Below are 15909 nucleotides of genomic sequence, written 5' to 3'. Positions count from 1 at the left end.
GTGGGGCCATTCTCCACGGCTTTGGTGTAGAGCACATTTTTTACATCTCACCTTGTCCAGGTTGGCTCTAGGGCTACTGCATGAACTATCTCCTTTTAATTTGTACAAAGGCTTGTTGTTGCTCAGGGCCTTATGTAAAATCATTTTTCTGGGTCACTTGGTAGAAGGAGGTTACAGTCAGACTGTAATCCAGTGCATGCATTGTCCAGAAATCCACAACACATAAAAAAGCTTGTGTTTCCTTTTTGCTAGTTGGTGGGGATGTAGAGGTTATTTTGTTGATCACATCTACAAGGATCTGATGAACTGGACTTCCTGACCCTACTTTGCACTATGGCAAAACTGGTTCTCAGAATTGGGCTATATTACTAATTATATATATTACATGTTATATATGTAATGCAATACTCTTTTTCTAAGACTTTCTCCATGTTTTGGCATAACAAAGAAAAGTGACTTCTCGGTTGGTTTTCTGTAGTTGTGAGATGAAACTGAGTACATTTGGAGGGACTGAGGATTTGATGAAGGTAATTTTCTCATAGATCACAACTGAGGTCAAGCAAGATGAGCATTTCTTACTGAATTAATCAAATGATGTGAGAAGAGTTTGTAATGCAAGTCATAGTCTGTAGCCTCTGTTCCATGGCTCTCGTTCCGGAAGTAAACATTCCTTTTTCATAGAAGAATTAATTGGTCAGTGTTAGAACTGCAGTGATAAGACTTGTTTGCCACCTTAGTACTGTGCTAAAAAAAGTACAGACACTTGTCTGGACTTTCAGTGCTTATTATTGCCTGAGTTACGATGAATTGCATGAGTTGTATGTTAAGAACGTTGGTTCTGCGTGGAACAGATAGCAGTGAATATTATGACTATACCAAGCTTTTACATTTCTTTCTAATCAGAATTGAGAAAGAGATCTGTGGTAATGTGATGGGGAGAATGCCAGTGGTCTTAGAGTTTGAGCTCTTTAATTCTTTTAGTTGTCCGTGGGGATTTTTCCCCTCTTAACTATAGCTGGTTTTGAAATATGCTTTAACATTATCTCCAGTAATTTTGAATATATTGGTATCCAATACTGCAGTTATCTTAACCTTCTAAATTTTTTCTTCTTGTCTGAAAATCTCTGATAAGAGCATGTTAATTGCGAGACTTAAACCAGTATTATTCATTGGGTGGTGTGGAAATACTTCTCTTTGATGTTCTTCAAGGTGAAAATAAATAAATAAATAAACCTCCTGGCTTTGCATTGCCAGGCCTAAATGTAGCTGCTCCAACCACTCTAAGGTACAAAATGGGTTTAGTGTATTCAAGCTAACTCCTAGTGAATATATTGGTAGATACTATGAAGACTGTCTCGAGTTCTCGTGGCTAAAAGGATATGGAGTTGTTTTACATAGTTCTCATCCAAGATTTACAGTCAAAGTTGGGGAAGAATATCGTCCTTTTACTTCAGCAATTTCCAGTGATGTCACTCAAACAACTTACCCAAACTGATACAAATAATTTGTGTTACAAAGCTTTAAAAAGAGCAAAAGATGCTTTGCTAGAGATATTTTCCTGATTTAGAAATAAGCAATAGACATTCTAAAGAAGTGCACGTACCATGCTGTGTGTGGTTTTGCTGTGCTTCCTGCCAAAAATAAGGGGAAAATAAAGTAAATCCAGGGTTAGTTCTCGACTTAAAAAGAATAAATATATATTGAAGAATGAATGTACTGCCCCAAAACTGCTGAAAGGTATCACTAGAACAGTGTGGGCTTCTGTGTCACAGCATGCGTTCTTGCTCCTAAATTATCTTGCTTACCTTGTCTTAGACTTCACTTTAGAAATATGTTTGGATTTGAGTGTGCTTTATTTGCCTTCCATCTCCTTTTCTGACTTACACTTTTTTCCACTTTTGCTGCTGTAAGTCATGGGTAATTGTAGTTGTGCTTTACAGTCTGTGCATCCCATACATACAAATCTGGAATATTTGCAGACTTTTTCACACAGGCTGTAGTAATTCTTGAAAACGATTCTTGTTACTAGGTTTGTTAGTGAGTTTTAGGGTAATATCCATCCTGTTAGTCAGGCTGAAGTTACTGATTCATTTTACACAGAGCACTGAGGTTACAAGGTGTCTGGACTAGGAATGAACTGTGAGATGTAAAATACCACATAATTCTCATTGAGTAAAATGTGCTTCTTTAGGTTCGTACAGGGTTTGGGAAGACTACATTCATCAGAAACTGGACATGTTTCCTGTTACTGTCACTGCTCAACTGTAAACAGCTGCTTGGTACATTTTCAGTTCAAATCCAACTAGGTTTTGACGAGTGTCAATTAATTCTGGCTGAGAAAGCCCCATTAATTTGCACATCTCACCAGTAGATGGCCTTGGTTACACAGCTGGGAAGTGGCTGAAGTTAATGAATGTAAGTGGGATAAAGGATAAAATGGTAGAGGTGCTTACTCCCATTCGAGAGCTGTTTAAGTCATTTAGATTTAAGAACATTAGTCTTGATGTTCTTACGGGCTTTCATCCTGAGTCAGCCATAGCGTCATCTCTCTGTGCAGTGCCAACCTATTTGGAAGTGGTGATTTCACAGCACAAAAGATGAGTTGTAGATGTGTATTCATTCAGGCACCTCAGTGTCTGACACAGCAAACCTTAGTTTTGTATTCACATTTTAAAGTATGTTTGTCGTGTTGATTTTTATTCTTTTCCTAGTGTTGTTCTGATTAATTTGGAGTCTACATTCAGCTTTTTTCAGTCTATGAGGCATGTTCAAGTGTAACCTGGCCTTTACAGGCAGTTATACTTGGTTATTTTCAAGTCTTATCAGTGCAAAATTGCTCAGAAGTAAAAATCAATTGTTTGCCCTTCAAAAGTGAGTGAGTTTAGTATTTCCCTTTAGCTGTGTTGTGGTTAAACTTGTTTTCTGTCTGATGTGCTCCAGCCACATTGGCTGCAGGTTGGGGGCCTTTTAGGTTCTTTGCAGGCTGTGTGCTCATCATGTCTCTGGCTTGCATGGGTTGGGATACAAGCACGTGTGCTGGAGAAGTGTTTTTGTTTTTATTCCTCTTTCACGTGTGGATCTGAAGCCTCGGCTTATAAGCACTGCACCAAGCACAGGAGGAGGCATTTAGCTGCTAGCAAACTGAGCATTGCTTGTATAGCTGTGCTTTCATTCTTCTAAGGGAGAAGCAGCTGGCCTAAATGGAGTTGCACAGTGAGTACTGCCCGCAATAAGTTGTAGGGATATGTTTCCTTATCCTTCACCTTTTCCACTGTTGATGTGCTATTCTTTCATTTTTCTTACAATCCTGCTATATAGGGTTGTTGAATAGCTGTACAGCTGTAGCACTGTTGAAAACACTCCTCAACTCTCTGTCTCTTAAACATATTTAAATGATGTATGCTTTTTCATAGTAAGCTCCTATTGAAGTTGGTGGGAAGATTGTCAGTGAGCTGTAATGGGAGGGGTGGAGTGTAGCTTTTTTGCTACCTTTGAAGTGATTCCCTCAGAAGTACAGGAGAGTTAAAGTTAGATGTGTTGTAGTTTCCCTTGTGTGCCACTTTCTCCCTCTTCTGTCACAGAACAGGACTCTTCATAGTGACTTTTGTTTCACAGTGTTCAGGAACTGAGCGATGTGAACAGGACAAGCAAGCAAAGTACACATGTAAGCAAGGTTAGATCACAGAGCTGTCAGGCTGTCAGGTCAAGTGTGTCCACATAGACAAATCGAATGTTTTGGTGTTGGAAATTTTGTCTCCAATCTGCTAACTGTTGCACCTGGCAGAGGAGATGGTGTTTCAGCAAGGACTTAGCCCTTTGCCTCAAGGATGAGATTTAGTGTGTGTAGGAGGCAAGTGTTGACTTAAACATTTGTCTAGATTATATGTTGCATTTGACAGTAACCTTTTACATAATAAGCTACTCTTGTACTCTGATTTGTGCATGAGGGAACTATCTGGATTTTGAAAATAGGAACTGAAGTCCGAATGTAAGGTTGCAGAGATTTCACAGTATGTTTGTGAAACTGCCCAGGTAAAGTGACAGTAAATCAGAGCAGCTGTGGGTTGTCTCTGCCTTATGATAATTAGAAACTAGCAGAAACTTAGAAATCAGGAATGAAAAAGGTTGGGAGGAGGAGAAGGAATACCTTGCCAATCCCTCTTTTGAATTTTCTGAAGCCACTTGGCACGTGCAACATCCGTAACTTAAGTACCAGCTGCTCAATCTGGAGACCTAAAGCTTCCATGGTGCAATTTGAGCATGGGAGTATTCTTGTTAAAGCCCATGGGTCTGTTAGCATGGTAGTTTGTGCACCCTGGTGTTATGCTGGTTTGGAATCTTCTACCCTCCTACCTATAGTACTGCCAGATCAGTACTTCTGATGTTTTTCGTTGGTTTTGTTTTTTTTTTTTTAATTTAATGTATATATGGTCTTCTAAATCGAGAATCTGAGTAATGATTTGGGATTTTTATTTCTTTTTGGAGGAAAGAGAGTTGAGGAACTGCAGTATGAAATGAAGAACAAGTTAATGGAAGTGAATTTGTGTAGCCCATAACTTATGTCATGCAAGGCATTGACCATTGAACAAGTGAACATTTAATTGCTGCTTGCTTGATCAGGGTGGAAACAGAATCATAAAGTGGTCTGTCCTGGATTGACAGATTGAAATCTCATTTCTTTTATGTTCAAAGTACATATATTATTAAAATCCGTAATGAGCTCTGCAGGCACATTGTGCTTTTTAATTACTATTGGCGTAACTTCTATCTCCACTTGAGGCCAAAACCCCTGTATTAGAACCCTCTGAGCCGATAGCCTGTTCCCTATGCTTCTGTCATTAGCATTAAGCCAGCTGTTTTCTGAGGTAGCAGGTATTTTCATAGGTAGAACAAAATGTTTTTAAAAGCCTTATCTTATTTTTTCCTCCCACAGCTTCTGCCTTAGAAAACCATAAGAAATCACTAGTCCTCTGGGTGTAGTGTGCAGTGTTTGTTGGCAAGGGTTAGGATTTCCCTTTGACTTCTGCTGAGAAGTACTTTCAAAAGACATAATTCCTGCTGCTGTCATTCAAGCATGGTGCAACCCAGCATTGAAAGAATTAAGCTGCGTGACTGCACTCTTGCTATCATGTTCCAGCTCTTGGTCTCAGAGGAGGGTAAAACATTTGTACAAGTACTTGTAAAGGTGGTAAACTCACTGCGGCTTGGATTCCAAGCTATTACATTGAGGATATGCTTAGAACTTAACACTGTAGTGCATTTTTAGAAGCAAATTAATGGGTGATATTTTAAGTCCAAATTCATGTCAGCCTTCATCTTTGTCTCAACAGAGAGCTCTGCATTAAAGCAGTAATTATAATAAAACTTCTGGTATTGTGATTTGCGTTTTAAGGGAGGGTGGTTTTTTGCTACCCTTCACATTGTGGTGTTCTTTTTTTGTTTGCTTGTTTTTCATTCTTTCACCAGGAGTTAGGGATGGAAAAGTTTTTCCACTGCTGATATTATAGACTTCTGAGGAAAAAAGAGCCAAATTCTTTCTGATAAGTCATTCTCACATGGTTTGGGTTATAGCTCCAGTTCCAGGATTGTAAAGGAGATTTCTTCTGAATGCCACATTGATAAGGTTCATTATCTTTCTCTGCAGTGAAGGCTGTCATTCCTCATGAAATCATCAGTGTGTCTCTCCTGTATGGGAACTGCTGAGCCATAGCCTGAACCTCTGATTGATCACCTGAGGCGAGCCATGAGTCAGCCACAGGAGCACAGGTGAAGGCAATTCACCTGTGCTGTCAAAAGGGGAGGAGCCTGGCTCCACTCCTCATAGACCTATTTAAGAGCTGGCTACCAGAGGGGAAGGATCTCATCTGGAGATCCCTCCTTCTGGTGTTTTGTGGTGAGCCCAACTAAGGGTAAGCCTTCCATTTATTCTCTTTTGTTATCATAATCTACTTCTCTTAACTTTCGTGTTTATTTTGTGATTGTAACATCTTAATATCCATTGATTATACATTCTCCCAATCAGTTTTCTTCCAGTATGGTGTCCTTGGGCACAGCTTGAGACCCTGAGGTCTCCTGAGGCACAGGAGACCCTGATACCTCAACCCTGATGCGTTTTGCAGCTTCTTGCTTTTATTTCACTGAAGCGCGTGGGTTTCAGGCAGGGTCAGCTGCACGAAGCATAGTCCTTGCATTGTACTAGAGATTCCCTTAAGTCATTTAATGGCTGCTTCTGGCAAAAACTGAAATTATAATTGCAGGAATAGAGGAAGGGGACCAAAGGCTGTTGGTAATGTGAGATTCAAGTAAAGAGGAAACTCTGACTTTTCAGAACAGAAGCTGTAACAACCTGGGAAGTATGTTTTGAAAAACTGAGCAAAATAAAATCATGGAGACCCTCTCCAGTGTTCTGGCTGGACATTGTTTTCTGCTAACCTCTGTTAAAAGTAATTTAAATGTTAAATATTTTCCAAAATTTCAGTGTTGTACTTGTTTGGATATGTGACAAATCATATCAGAAATTATATGAGAAATTATTCTTTCAACTAATAGATTGACAACCTAAATAAACAACAGAATCTGTGATCCAAGACCTTTGTTCTTTTTTTAGCCACAGTCAGTGCCTTCTCTCAGTTTGCAATCTGATTTGAACTGTGGCTAATTCAGGGCCTGATATGTAGAATTTCTGTCCATTCAAAAGCACTCATCTAGCCAATTTTGTGAGCACAAATGCTTACTTTTTTTCCTTTAGCTTCTGTGCTGCTTTATGAAGATGGTGGCCCTGAAATTTGATTTTTCCTTACTGCTAAACTTTTTTGAACTGTTGCTGGACAACTGTTGCAAGACTGTAGCCTTGTCTGTACCATTTGCGTGTAGAATGATGTACAAAACCAAGGATTTAATTGGATTTGTTGCTTGCTTTGTCTAGCTGGTTTGCTGCGCTTTGTTGTTTGTAAGAGGTAGTGTGGGGGAATTTGAAATCCTTTTCTCATCTCTTTCATATCCTTGTTCACATTCACAACAGGCTGCCTGTTTTAGTAATCGTCCGTATTTCCCCCTAGTGGACTACGTTTCCTGTGTTCTTTGTGAACAGCATCATATGGAATAGTTTTGCCATTTTCACATTCTCATGTTCGTCATTTGACAAACCATTTTGAAGATTTTATCCGGAATATATATGCCTCTCCCAGATGTGTCACATCTCTGTGTTCCTCATTCCTGAATGATGGATATCGATGGTTATCGATGGATAAGCAATTGGTTGAAAGGCCGCAGACAGAGGGTGGTGGTCAATGGCTCTATGTCCAGGTGGAGGCCGGTAACAAGTGGTGTCCCCCAAGGGTCTGTCTTGGGACCGGTGCTCTTTAACATCTTTATTAATGACATCGATGAGGGAATTGAGTGCACCCTCAGCAAGTTTGCTGACGACACCAAGCTGAGTGGTGCGGTTGATACGGTGGAAGGAAGGGATGCCATTCAGAGGGACCTCGACAGGCTGGAGGGCTGGGCTCGGGTGAACCTGATGAGGTTCAACACGGCAAAGTGCAGGGTTTTGCATTTGGGCCGGAAGAACCCCAGGCACCTGTACAGGCTGGGAGGAGTGGTCCTTGAGAGCAGCTCGGCAGAGAAGGACCAGGGGGTCCTGATGGACGAGAGACTGAATATGAGCCAGCAGTGCGCTCTGGCAGCTCGAAAGGCAAATGGGATCCTGGGCTCCATCAGGAGAGGGGTGGCCAGCAGGGACAGGGAGGTGATTGTCCCTCTCTACTCGGCTCTTGTGAGGCCCCATCTGGAGTACTGTGTCCAGGTGTGGAGCCCTCAGTACAAGAAAGACATTGAGATTTTGGAAAGGGTCCAGAGGAGGGCGACTAAGATGATCAGGGGGCTGGAGCACCTCCCCTATGAGGACAGGCTGAGGGAGTTGGGCTTGTTCAGCCTGGAGAAGAGAAGGCTGCGGGGTGACCTCATTGCAGCCTATCAATACCTGAAGGGAACCTACACCCAGGAGGGGAGTAAACTCTTCAAAAGGGCTGACAACAGCAGGACTAGGGGAAATGGTTTTAAGTTGAAGGAGGGAAGATTTAGGTTAGATGTTAGGGGGAAGTTCTTTACTAGGAGAGTGGTTAGGCCCTGGAACGGGCTGCCCAGGGAGGTTGTGGATGCCCCGTCCTTGGACGTGTTTAAGGCCAGGTTGGACGGGGTCCTGGGCAACCTGATCTGAATATGTATGTTTGGTGGCCCTGCTAGGCAGGGGGGTTGGAACTACATGATCCTTGGGGTCCCTTCCAACCCGGGTGATTCTGTGATTCTGTATGTGTGTGAATGGGACCGGTGTGAAATCTGTACACGCATCTCCATATGTTTCCAATTTCTTTGACCACATTTGTCTTTCATTTTCTTCTTGAAGTCTTAACATCATATTGCAGTGTGCCTTGACTGAGTGCATGGTAATTGCACGTAGGGGTACTGAAGGGAAGTGACTTGGTCGTGTCACTTCAGATGTTCCGAAGCTGATAGTCCAGGTTATTGGTGAAGACATCTGAAAATGTTTTCCTGTATTTTTTTTCTAAATCCTGCATCCAGCATACTTCACAAAGTAAATCACTGAATAACCTTGTAACTTCTGCCATCACAGTTCTAAATGTTGCAGTGCTTCCTGATTGATATTCACGGGGTTGAAGTTGCACATATCCTGTCATTTTATCATGAATTATTTTGAGTCATGTTTTATTTGCATGCCTTTTCCTTGGGAAGAGAGAGACTTGGATTTGTAATCCTTTTTTTATTATTATTATTTTTTATTTTGTCCTCCAAGGCAAGAGCAGAGTGTGCTGTATGGAGTATCTTCAGACAGTGTGCAAGCTACTGAGTGATTGATGTTGTACTGAGGAGGACCTGCTGGAATTCTTAAGCTGCACTGTAGAGCTGTAGATGTGTGCAGGCATCGTTAGGCAGGTTTTTGTTACATGGTTTTTTTTGAATTGGATTCCAGAAGAAATCCTTGTGTCAAAAGGCATGAATTCTTCAGAAAGGCCAGAAGGCGTGTGTAAATGCATGACATGGCAAAATAATCAGACCGTTTAAAGTTTTGTTTCACTTTACCTACCTTCCTTATGCTTAGCTCTTGGCTACAATGAAATTCCTAAAGAACAGCTGTATGTTGTTATGATTGTGTATTGCTTCATATTTTCTGTTTGTCTTCAGTATTGGTACTGCCTTGGTACATGCTTTAAAGGCATGTATTTGGCTTTTTTGGGATCTGGTTGTTTCTATGCCATCTAATGAAGCTCTAACTAACCTTTTAGCTGTGATTTTCACTTAATACTGTGATTGAGATGATGCATAGTAAAGAATCCCATGGAAGGATTTTTTCAGAGTAACATCCACAATTCCCAGTAAGTAGTTTGTGAGGTTGTACTGCAGAAAAGGCAATAATTGTAAATAGGTTTTTTTTTTCAACACACTTGGCATTCTTAGACATGAAGTTTTTGTCTGGTCAGCTGCTCAAATGCAGTAGGCTGGGGGTAGATGGCATTATGTGCTGAAGGAAAGGTATTTTTTTATTTTAATGAATGCCAGCAGTATTTCACAGGTGGGATTCAGTCCTAATCAAGCAAACAAATCATAACTATTCCTGAATTAGTCCATTCAAGTCAAGCATTCCTAGCTGGACTTCCTTCAATGAAGAGGATGGAAAAATATGTGATATGTGATATAAACAAGATAGAGCAAACTCAAACCCTGAATCACATAGCACCTCCTGGCAAAGGAAGCAGGCAATGTAATTTAGTCATAAATTGTTATACCAAGATGTCAGTCGTGTTTGAAGACTGATGTTGACACTGCAATAAAGACACAGCTCTTTGAGCTGTTTCAGGTCTAAATATGCGCTCTCTCTTGAGCTTGGCTTTCAGACCAGCGTTTTCTGGTTTTGATGAAGATAAGAGAGGTGATAAAAGAGAAACTCGTGCCGTTGGTGAGCAACATTGAAGAACCAACCCTTAAGTTTCTGCAGAGCAGAGTCACAGTTCTGTACTGGAACAGATATAACTTCAGATAGTGCTCTTACAGGGTAGAAATGAGTTAACGTGCTGTATTCTGGGAAACATTATTTTATGTGCTGCACGCAGTGAAAGTCTGATCATACTGAGTTATGAGTTTTCATTATTTTTCACCTCTCTTGTACTTTTAGTGTGTATGGCAACACAGGTGAAAATCTTAATTTTCATTTTTAAGAAGTCTCAAAATTTTTCTGTAGGGCATAAGCTATATATTTTTTTTCTATAGCATTGTCCCACAGTAACTCAAATTCCAGTTTTTGAAAGCAAGTTTATAGGAACGTGGGAGCACAGGTGGAAGCAATTCAGCTGTGTGACTGGAAGGGATGCAGCCTGGCTGCACCTCTCTTAGACCTCACTTAAGGGCTGGCTGCCACAGGGGAAGGATCTCTTTCTGGAGACCCCTCCTTGGTGATGCTTTCCCCTGCAAGCCTGGAGTCTTCTGATACAGGTGAACGATCTTCTTCCCTTCCTTTGTAGCACCTTCCTGTTGTGCCGGTCCTTCTGTCATTGTACCTCTGTTGTAATGCCTTTCCCTTTATGTTGGTCTGTCCCATTGCTAGAGCTGCTTAAGTCAGCTCACATAGGACGTGACTTAAAACCAATTCAGAGTCTTGTAAATGACTGGCTTTGATTTTTGTTGTGCTTTAGGACAAGCTTTAGCAGGGAGCTGGAGCACTCCACAATACAAGGTGTCCTACCTGATATTCAATAGAAGTACCATGGATTGCATCCTTTTGCTCATTACGTTTTGAAAATTGGATTTTTTTTTTCTTTAGAATTGTGACCAGAAGGCCTATCGTACTGCAGGTTTTATGACTGTTCCCCAGTTTGGTGTGTTGTAAGAACTGCTTGGAATGTGTTCTTGAGTCTTATTGTGTGTGTTGCTTTGTCTCAGAATGGAAGCAATGACTTATCTCTTATCAGTGGATGCAGCTCAAAGCTCTGCTTGCTGTGAAACCACATCTGTTCTATCCTTGCCTGGCTTTGGAACACTAAACGGTTCTAAGGTGTTACATGCAGAGCAGCCTGGCTGCTCAGAACAGTTGTGTGTTGTGGTTTCTTGCGAGCAGCTCTACTCTCTGAGCCAGCCCTCTCCATGAATCAAATTGCCCAATGTTCGTGCTTCAAATACTGTGCTGACCTATATACCAGACTAAAGCTTCCTTTTCTAATGTTGACTTATGGCTTAAGTGTCAGTGGCCTGTTTTTCTACACTATAGTTCTTTTTCCTGTATAACAGTCCTCTGGGATGTGCAAAAGGCCAAATTCAGACTTCTTGGCAGTCGAGATGGGGGAAGAAGAAAAGGTCACTGCAGGACACTGATATAAAGTGGCAGACTTTGAAATAGTGCAACACAGCATTTTGGTTCAGAGATTTATGCACTGTACTACTTGCTAAACTAGGAGTAATGCAGCCCTGGTGTCTCTTGTAAGCTCTCTTCTTTGTTAGTTTACCTCAAAGCTTTTTCTTATACACTAAAACCCAACCTTCTTGTTAATGTTTCTGAAACATTAGAAGAAGGAAGCAGAAGATACTTTCAGCTTCATGTAGGTCTCTGGTTAACAAAAGAGCACTGTTCCTCTTTTGCAAAACAGAGAATAACCAGTGGTGACAAAAACTCTCTGTGCTCATCCTCGTGATTAGAGTACTGCTGCAGGATGTGATGCTTCTCAGGATCCACATGTGGCAGCAGTTAGCATAGTGCTGCTTACTGCCCCGCACTAGAAACAAGCTGAAGAAAAAAGTAAGGTGTACTCATGTCCTTTTTTTTTCCCTGGCTACTTATTCCCTCTGTTCTTTCTTTTTTGTTTAAAGGAGCGTGGCTTAGAACTGATTCAAAAGAGAGTATGGATTGCTCAAAAATCTTTGGATCCTTTGCTCACATGTCAGCCTGGCCCAGCAGTTGTTGGCTTTGAGAAATGCAAGAAATTAAGAGATTATTTCATGCAGTCAAAAATTGTGGAAATTGCTTAATATCTGTGGAAAAACAACAACAAAAGCACAGAGCTCTCCAAACTATTTTGTGTTGTTCTTGCTTTGAGTACGTATTTTCATTGAAGGCATCTTTCTGAAGTTTTTCTGCGTGTTTGGGGGTTAGGGCTGTGTGTTATCCAGTGCTGCTGAGACTAATTAATCCATATGCTTCTAGGAAATGGGGGGGTTTCCTATGTGAGGCATAACAATTGGTAACAGGATTCAGAAGCTTGTTTGCAGATGGAGATAATATACGTGCCTGAGCTAGCTGACTCTCCGTGTGGAAGGAAGGAAGGACTTTGTATCTTTCCATCTGCAATGGCAGTTAAGACTCATTTTTCCATCAGGGCAATGTACTTTACTTTAAGGAGTGGGTAGCAGCCTTGCCCAAGCTATACTTCATTAATCAAAACCTTTTAAATGCAGTTGTGCCTGCTGCTGTCACCTGAGGCTTATGCTTTTCTACCTTCTATAGATTTAAAGCACTGCAAGGAGTCAAATCTTTGGCCTTTCTTCTTTCCTTTTAGGAAGGCAAAATATTTCTCCTCCCAACCCAGGAAAATTTGAATACACTGGGATCACTGGCAGTCTCAGTATTCCACTTAAATATGTGTGTTTTTTTAATTTAGGTATGACTATTAACAAAACTCCTCACAAGATACTGAAATTATATCGTTCAGAAGATATGCATAGCATTCTCTTGTGCAGAAACAAGATCAGCATGGATGCCTTTGTGTTTAAAGTGTTCAGTTTGTGTTCTACACAGCAGAATGTAAGCTGAACGTTATCTGTAATTTTTATATCTATTGTATTACAGGCTGTAATCCCAGCTTCCTAAGTAACCATATATTAAGATCCATGCACGGTCATTTTAGTTACAGATCAACTTTCAGTTGGTAAATCCACTTGTTGATTCTTCCATCTGATTGTCACTTATCTTTATTCATTTAAAAAACAAACAAAAAGTGCACGCACAACAATAAACCTTCTTTTTTTTTTTCTAGAAGGCAGTCACAGATTTTTCCGAGCGCCAGTTTTAGAGTTGTCTGTTTCGTATGTTTAGGGGAAGGATGTTGATTTGAAGATAATCAGTTGTGGTGCTGGGTTTTGAGGTGCAATGTTTCCAGCTGTGCAAGACCCCAGCTGTCTTCCAACGTGACTCAGCTGGGCCACGAGCTTGTCTGGTTTGTAACAAAGGGGCTCGGGATATGTGGTGTGTGACTGCTCCCTGAAGTGCTCCTATTTCATGTGGCGGAGCAGCAGGGACAAGGAACAGAGCAATGGTGTGCTTCAAACTGGTTTTGTGGATTAGGGAGCATTTCCTGGGAAAGAAAAGAGGGATGGGATGTAATAGCTCTCTGAGAAGGGTTCTGCTTTGAATTGCTGCAAGGAGCAATGCAGCACCAGTTGGGGCAGGCATGTTCTGCATGGTTCTCCCGAACGAAAAAAGAAAGATTCTTGAAGGACAGTTTTGGAACATTTTTATTCTTTCTGTATGGAAAGCATATGTTTTTCCTTAGCTTGGCAGTTACATTTTGTGAGTCTGCATGCACTGGCTTGAATGGGCTGTTTAGAAAGAATATGAAATGCTCCCTGGTGGTAACATTTATCCAGTCCCTGCTTTCTTCCAGAGAAAAGAATGGCCTTCTTTGTAAACATAATTCCTGGAGATGAAAGTATCAGAGCAAAAGGATTAGTGGGTGGGCTCTTCGATATTCCCCACGTCTGCAAAATACCATTTTTCCACACACTAAAAAGAATTGCAGGCACATTCTTTCTCAGGAGATAACATGAAAGTTTTACTGAGAAGCAAGCAGGAGTTCCCACGAGTGTATGGGAAATATCACAATGCAAAAATGCTTATTTACAAAATAAAGCATGGACCTAGCAGTGAGACACTGAGATGTTTGTCCATTGTAATGTTATAACCATGATGTAAAGCTCAAGTCTATTCTACCAAAGTTCCTGCCTTAACTAGGAGTTTTGATGCTCTCCGTGCAAGCTACTGCTATGAATGCAGTACAGTCACCCGTAACATAAAAGACTGAGGAGCATGATTGTCTGGAGTGATAAATGCAAACAATGATGCTAATATTATGAATTGTTCAGTGCTTAATTGTTAGGGTTTGTTCATTTGTTTGCTTACTGGCATTAGGAATTCACAGATGTTAAATTCTTTGGTAAAACATCTATTTGTATCAGACAGAGGGCACCACCAATGCTTTCTTTGTCCTGAAGTTTCAAAAATACTGACCTTGGGATAGATAGATATTCACATGAGTTTTTCATTATTTTGCATTAAAATTCAGGTGGATTTAATTTATCTTAGAGATAACTTTGGCCCGGCGTATTTACAGAATTAGCCTGTAGTTCATTCATGGTTGATGTTTGGAAAAAGCATGTGAAGACTGAAGAAGTTAAATAAATAAAATTAGTTACTTATATAATTTGCTGTTTTGGTGCTCACCATCGTTGTTTTTTGTTTTTTTTTTTTTCAATCGTAGTGAAGAGTTGTCTAATGAAACACTGATGTTTGATCATGATGTCAAAAGCCCTGTGGGGTAAGTAAAACAAATAGATGACTTACAAGTGAGCAAATACTACAAAAAAGCTAGCATGTGTGTCTATAAAGGAAAAATGTCAATCAGATAATATCTTAAAGTTATTTTTCTATATGTGTATGTCTGTTTCTCAGTACATGAAAACAAAGCACCTGGTTTATGATTAGAGGAAGGTAGATTGGTTCATTGTTTCCTTCCCTCTCCAGCCACTTAGAACTCCTTTAGGTTGCTTCCTTTACTGAAGTTGTAGATGTGCAGAAATCAGGAGTGCTACTGTCTGGTGTGTGGAGTGGTCAGTCACGTTTGCCAGATAGTAGTGATTTTGTTATTGTGAGAACTTAATTTTGTACGTGAACGGTGTTGGTAATGTATTTTTTGAAAACATTTATTTCAGAGATAATTCATAAACAAAAGAAAAAAATCGCCTGCATGCTTTTTTGTTGTTTCAAGCAATTTGTCATAGCTGTAGATGTTTACAAATGAATGCTTCTTTTCTTACAACATTTGATAAGGATAATCTTAGTTTGATCCCAGAAATTTTTGTGATCACTGAAATTGGTGAAGTTTATTTCACCTTTCTGTGTGACAAATATTAGAAACAGTTTCATGAATCTAGTGCTACCATTTAGAGAAGGAAATTAAATAGAAATGTTTCAACATCTTAGAAATCTCAGGTAAAATTTAAGTTGGCAGATAGCTCTCATGAAGGCTGAAATGTTGCAAGGTCGTTCTGTCCTCCCTGCTTGCTATTTGCTGAAAGAATTATTCCTGGAATCCTAGGTGATGTTTGGAACTTCTTATCTGAAAGTCAATGTTTCAGTATAATGCCTTTAAAGTTATCTTTTAGATTAAGACTTGATGAAAAGTGAGGAAAACATGAAGACTCATCTTAATAAAAAGGTTTCGTGCTCCTTCTTTTCCCTGATAATTGATCAAATCCTTTCCAGAATATCTCTAGCTAATTGCTATTTCCTTGTAATAATGTATGGTAAGTTGTAAAAACTCCTATGCTCAGGAGGGAAGTAGTCAGAAACGATGACAGTTTTGTTTTTTATACTTCTATGCGCATGAAATTTATCTAGTGCACTCTATTACCTAACAACAAATATTCTTTAGCATTCCTCTTTAGAATTGCTTGCTATGCTCCAGTACTGGAGCGCTCTCCAAACCTCACATGTGTTGGAAATAAAATGTCCTCCCACCAGTCTTTGAATGTTAGTAAGGGCTAGGGTGGGCTTGTATGTTTCCACAGCAAGCTCAAGAGCGAGATCCAAAGGCTTTGAGAAAGCTCAACACGTTGCCAGCAAGTTTGGAA

At 40.3% G+C, this 15909-nt stretch overlaps 1 protein-coding gene across 1 annotated transcript in view; it reads left to right on the top strand.

The window, feature by feature from the left end:
* The first annotated feature begins 3120 nt into the window (after positions 1 to 3120).
* SPATS2L (spermatogenesis associated serine rich 2 like) overlaps positions 3121 to 15909 on the top strand; it is a 132411-nt gene continuing 119622 nt past the window's right edge. Inside the window, exon 1 of the mRNA XM_048952988.1 lies at positions 3121 to 3213. The gene's annotated coding sequence lies outside the window, so the exon portion shown is untranslated. The remainder of the gene's footprint in view (positions 3214 to 15909) is intronic.

Source organism: Lagopus muta, chromosome 8, assembly GCF_023343835.1.
Source record: "Lagopus muta isolate bLagMut1 chromosome 8, bLagMut1 primary, whole genome shotgun sequence".
NCBI lineage: Eukaryota > Metazoa > Chordata > Aves > Galliformes > Phasianidae > Lagopus > Lagopus muta.
The sequence above is the reverse complement of the archived record's forward strand: the minus strand, read 5'-3'. Positions and strand labels throughout refer to the sequence as shown.